The sequence below is a fragment of the Tenrec ecaudatus genome, chromosome 14 (genome assembly GCF_050624435.1).
Source record: "Tenrec ecaudatus isolate mTenEca1 chromosome 14, mTenEca1.hap1, whole genome shotgun sequence".
NCBI lineage: Eukaryota > Metazoa > Chordata > Mammalia > Afrosoricida > Tenrecidae > Tenrec > Tenrec ecaudatus.
Window position 1 is genome coordinate 84,044,550 of NC_134543.1, and position 6,077 is coordinate 84,050,626.

Below are 6,077 nucleotides of genomic sequence, written 5' to 3' on the forward strand. Positions count from 1 at the left end.
CGGTGAAAAGCAGATCAGTGCTGCAGGGACCAACACTCTTTTTCACTTATGGAAGCACTGTGCTTCGTAAAGCCCTCTCACAGCCTGACAGTGGCCCCATCGCCCTCACTTTCCGTCGGAGGATGTAGACTCTGCCAAACCAGCAGGGACTTATTACAGGGTGCGGAACTGGGGACTCAGGTGGAGCTCCAAAGGTTCTTTCTAACTTTTCCTCTTGCTCATTCATTCTTTCATCAACGGTTTACTTTAGGGCCTTTAAGGTACCTTGGATACAGTGAGGAATAGCTTGCCCTTAGGGAGCAAGGGACATGGCAGAAGACAGGCATTTGAGGTGCCAGGTAGGCATTCGGGACGTGGAAAAAAATAAGGCAAGGCCATGTAAGGTGATGGTGGTTGGGAGAGGCGTCACTGGGAGTGACAACCCAAGGAGGAGAGAAAGGGTGGGGGTGGGGTGGGGGAAGAGAGAGAGAGAGAGAGAGAGAGAGAGAGAGAGAGAGAGAGAGAGAGAGAGAGAGAGTTCCAGCCACAGACAGCCGTAGGTGCTCTGCTTCTATTCTGGGAGATGCTTCTCCTGAGTAAGAGGGCATGCCAATAATGTCTAGCAAGGTCCAGGGAGCCAGGAGGAATGGAAAATATGGCTCTTGGATTTTTAGAACTGTGACTGATGAGAGGCCCAGGGTTTTCTTGACCTTTCTTCCTTGTTGGGATGGTGGTAGTGGTGGTGATTCTCGGATCATTGGGACAGTTCTGAGTTAAGAGAACCGCAGGCCCTGGGGCTGGACTTGAGAGAAGGGCCTCACTTGCTCTTCCTAGAGCAGGACGTTGACTTTGTATTGCTGCTTTTGGAGTTGGGGCTGAAGCCCTTCTTTGGTAAAGGGCATGGTGTCAGCAGGGTGGCTGTAAGGGAAGCAACCTAACTGTTGTGTCAGAATCTGTAGGCAGCTTGAAAAGGAGCAGGTAAGAGAGGCCTGAGGAGGAAGCCAGGCCAGGCCAGGGCAAATCTGGCACCATTTGAATTATAGCCCCGATAGGACATTGGAATTCTTAAGAACCCAGATTCTGGAATCAGACAGATGATTCCCATTTTGACTTGTGTGATCTTGGGAAGCCCCTCTGAGATTCCGTTCCCCAAATCTGTGAAATGAAGACAAAGGCATATCCAGGGTGCGGTATGAGTGCAGTACAGCACCGATGAAGCACATAACTATCCTCTAATTCTTTCATGTTTCCTCCCCTTATACTCACAGTCTTTGTTTTACCTCATTCATCTTGTTGGACCTGTACATGTTCATTTTTATAATTCAGTTCACTCAGTACATGAAAGCCGAGATAGATAACCCTTCAGAAACAGTAACGGGAGTAATGGAAGAGAGGGGGTGGAGGGAAGGGGAGTTGATTGCAATGATGGCCGTATAACCCCACTCAAGGGGAACGGATGACAGACTTGTAGGTGAATGGATACATGGGGTGGTGTAAGACATGGGGAAAAAAAGGGTTTCTGGGGGTTAGGGTTGGGGGAAGGGATAAAGGGAGGCTGATATCAAAAAGTTCAAGGAGAAAGAAAATGCTTTGAAATGGATGAAATGGCAGCAATTGTACAATATGCTTGTTCTAATTGAATGATGGATGGTTATATCTGTATGAGCTCCCAATCACATGATTAAAAAGTGAGATCAAATCACCTGATTTCATGTCCTCATTATGACATTTACCGAGTGTCCAGTCCAGGAGCGGAGACCTCATAGGCACTCAAAAAGTGGTGGTTGATGTAATGATGCTACTAATCCTAAGTCCATCTCATGGTCCAATTTCAGGACAATGGCCTTGACTACCGACCATGACTCTTTTCCTGGCCCCTGTAGCACATACGTTCACCAGCGCACCATATTTCACGCTGCAGTGTGCTGTCGGTGGTGTGGGTTGGTGGAGTTAAGCCCTTCCCCCAGGTTTCTCTATCCACAGAACTCAAGGTGTGGTGGGGTCCCGACTCGTGGAATGATGGACACCCGCTCTGTGAGTTTTGTGCTACCCGGGAGCCCTGTGAGTCAAAACTTGAAAGAAACTCCTGACGAAAGAAAGCATCAAAAAGAAGCAGACTCCTGGGAGCATGAAGGCCCTGAGTTTGAAGTAATACCTTTGAATCCAATATGAGTTGACTGAAAAGGAGGACATGATGAAAACACTTTCTGAATCTCCCCATATGCTGCATGTTTCTTATCCCCTCATTTCAAATGATGATAGAACATACCAGACCAGGGTTTCCAAACTTCAATTAATTATATCTCAGTTGGGGGGATTTTTTCATATCTATTTGTCATATAAGTTTCCTAGTAACTTTCTTAAATGTGTTCACTTTTCAACTTAAAGTATAATTAACAAGAAACTTTAGATTGCATGGGTGAGTGACCTAGTTGTATGATTCTGATGGACTTGCTAGCAGAAAGCTGTAAAAATGAAAAGGAAGTATGTTCGTTACCACCGAAGACCACAAGGCATGTATTCCGCACTTAGAAACATGCTGGATTGAGGAAGCGAATAAACAGAGGGCTGTAATTTATTAGGACGAACTTGGTGAACAAAAGGAGATGAGGAAAACCAGTCACTAACTTTGTAGAGAACATGGGGAATCTGTTACTTTAGTGAGAAGTCTAAAGGCAAGGGCTTAAGTTAGTTGAATTTTCAAAATTCAGTTTTTTAAAAAAAAAACCCTGAAATTCTCTGCTCTGATTTTGCTAGCATAACTTTCCCGCTGCATCCCCTCCATCCCCGCATTTTCTGGATTTGAAGCCTCTGCCCGAGTTGTCCTTGTGTGTGAGGATGGGGAATGCTCCCCTCCTGGCTTCCCCCGTCTCTTTCTCTGCCTTCAGTTCTCTGCCTCATTCACTTCGTACACCCAGAACTGCCCCTGTCCAATTAATCTTTCAGTCTATCCCATCCCATCACACTCGTTCATATTTCTTCTCTTAGTGTTGTCTCTTACTGTGGAAAAAAACGGGTGAATGCCAAGGCTTCAGGTCAAGATCATTGTCCTGTGGGAGCCCATGTGGAAGGTGTGGGACCACTGGTCCCTACTGCTGGGCTTCCACAAGACCTTTGAAATGGGCTTTGCTTTGGTTCTTTACATTATTTGACTTACAATTAATATCCACTATCTAAAGTAAGCCGTGCTTGTGAAAGTTGACATTGAATAAGGAAGACTGAGGAAAACTCGATGCCTTTGAACTATGGTGTTGGCAAAGAATCTTGAAAGTACCATGACCTGCCGACGGAGCAAGCAGATCCGTCTTGGAAGAAGTATGGCCAGAATACCCCTTAGAGGCAAGGATGGTTTGGACATGTGGTCAAGAGAGACTAGGTCCTGGAGAAGGACGTCATGCTTGGTCCAGTAGAGGGCAGAGAAAAAGAGGAAGGTCCCCAATGAGATGGATTGACTCACTGACTGCAAAAAACAGGCTCTCAGTCTAAGAACACTTGTGGGGATGGCGCAGGACCTGGCGGAGTTGTACCTGGTGTCACTGTGAGTTGGCACTAACTTGACGGCACCTACCAACAACGACAACATCTAACTGAAAGTTGCTGCCAAATGGAGACATCTTCGTTTGTCTTTGTTTGTTATTAAAGTGGGACAGTTTTATTAAAATATAATTTGAATGACACCAAAAGTGTCTTCCGCGTTGAATAAAACTGTTCAATCGTTTTAGCATTAATTCCTTAATGACAGTGAATTAGTGAGTGGTGAGCAATCTTCTTGGTGAGGAAGGTGAACACCGAACCGTAGGGGACTTCTCCTAGCTGTGTCCTGTAGACTCTAAAGCACCTGCTGTTTGGAAGTATTACGTATGCACTGCGTTCTGCTTGGAACCTGGCCTCGCCAGCGAGCAGAATGTTCCATATTCTTGGCTACTAACCTGACATCCATTTGCAGCCCCAAACTTTGAAACCGGCACCTGTAACTTGTTCCTTTCTTCTAAAGAGAAGGCCAGTCACACCAGTGACCATTTGTTTTGGCCTCACCCCCCAGGCCTAGGAGGCTCATTCGTTCTGAGATTTCATAGACGCACATACATGGCCCAAAGAATGTCAGAATTGTTTGTTTGGAACCAGGAAGGTCAGGATTGTTTACATTTGATAGAATCACTGAGACCAACTCCTCTCTGTTTCTGCACAGTTCTGACTCTACTTAGGAACTCTGGTTTCTACAGACAGAACCCAAACTCATGGAATGAACAGAAGCCTCTCTCTTTCCCCATACCTGTGTGGGATTTGTCACATTCCCCCCAATCTCTCTTTTACAGACAACCCCTACCCGCCCCGTGCAGGAGACTCATCATCATTCCCTTCTTCTCAAGTCTTCCTTGATACCATTTCACTATTATTCCTCATTTCTCACTGCCTGATATTCCTGCCTACTTAGGAGGAGAATGCCTTACCCCCCAGAGAAAATAGATGGATCACTTACTTGGTTCCACGGTCACATGGGTTCCTTTTCCAAAGATGAGCTTGTCTGTGTCACTGTACTCAAGGGCTTTCTAAAAACCTCAGTGATGCTCTGCCCTCTTGCTGCCCATCAGCTCTAAGGCTGGAAGGCGTCTTGGGACTTGACTCTTTGAAAGATGATGCTCATTTATCCAACTGGTTCATGAAGACATAATGAGGACCGGAAAGGGGCAGTCTGATTTGGGGAGATTTTTGTCTATGGAGCAGGTAGGAACACCTGCACCCAGGGCACACATTTCCAGCACAATATATTTTATGGTGGGGTTCTCTGCAGTCTTGTCTTCTGTTCTTGTATATTATTCCCACTTCTTTTTTTAAAAAAACCATTTTATTAGGGGCTCATACAACTCTTATCACAATCCATACATATACATACATCAATTGTATAAAGCACATCTGTACATTCTTTTCCCTCATCATTTTCAAAGCATTTGCTCTCCACTTAAGCCCTTTGCATCAGGTCCTCTTTTCCCCCTCTCCCTCCCTGCTACCCCCTCCCTCATGAGCCCTTGATAATTTATAGATTATTATTTTGTCATATCTTGCCCTATCCGGCATCTTATTCCCACTTCTTAGGCCTACATCTAACTCTCAGTTTCAGAAAATCTGCATCACCAAGATCAAGGGTTTTGGGTCCATGATTCTTTTTCAGTCACTAGTACTGCTTTCAGGGCAGGTAATGTGCGGCACGACAAGCGATGACATGGTGACATGAACAGGTACCAGGGATGGAAAGCACAGCTGGCTTTAGAATGAACAACTGTGGCCGGCGACTGCCTGAAAACATACCACTGTTTCTCCAAATCCATCTTCCCAAACTCTGCAACAAAGCACTCTAGGATCTGGATTCTGAAATTCTGTACGAGATCTGCCCCATGGCTCGCTTTTGCAAGACAACCAACACGACAGCACAGCGACAGTAGTTTTTAAAAGCAGCAATTATCTGGATTCCCTAAATGTGGCCTGAAGAAAACGCTGAAACACCAGTTGTCCCCCCTGGTCCAGTCAAACTTCCTGATGTTCCTTCCCAGGCACAGAGCAAGGTGGGAAGGCTGTGATCCATCCCGGGGCATGGTCGCCTGACTGAGGATGGCCCTGCGAAATGTCGCTTTGCCCCTGCAGTTTTTGTACAGGTCGCTGTGGGTTTTGTAACACTGTGTGTATCCCCCCAATCACAGTGCTACAGAGCTTTACAAAAACCTCCCCTTGCTTTCACACTGTGTGGGCTCTGAGAACCCCTGCGCCAGCTGCTGTCTCCCAGTCAAGCACTCGCCAGATCAAAGGGGTTTGGCAGTTGGGCGTAGGGCTGGCTCACGCATGGGCTTCTGTCTGCCGGTCTTCTGCTCGGCTGGCCAGACCTACCCTGGAGGTAGTCACTAGATAGCCTTTCAGACATTACTACATCTAGTCCCATCTGTGCTGTTTGGCCAGTATGCCCTCACATGGTTGCCCACAGAGGCGTCTGTCAGAGATGCGAATCTCTCATGTGGATTCTACATGGTATGGATTAAGCAGAAAATGCTCCTGGTGAATGTCATTGCCCCTGTTACTTGCAAAGCTTCTGTCTTACTTCTGGCAGC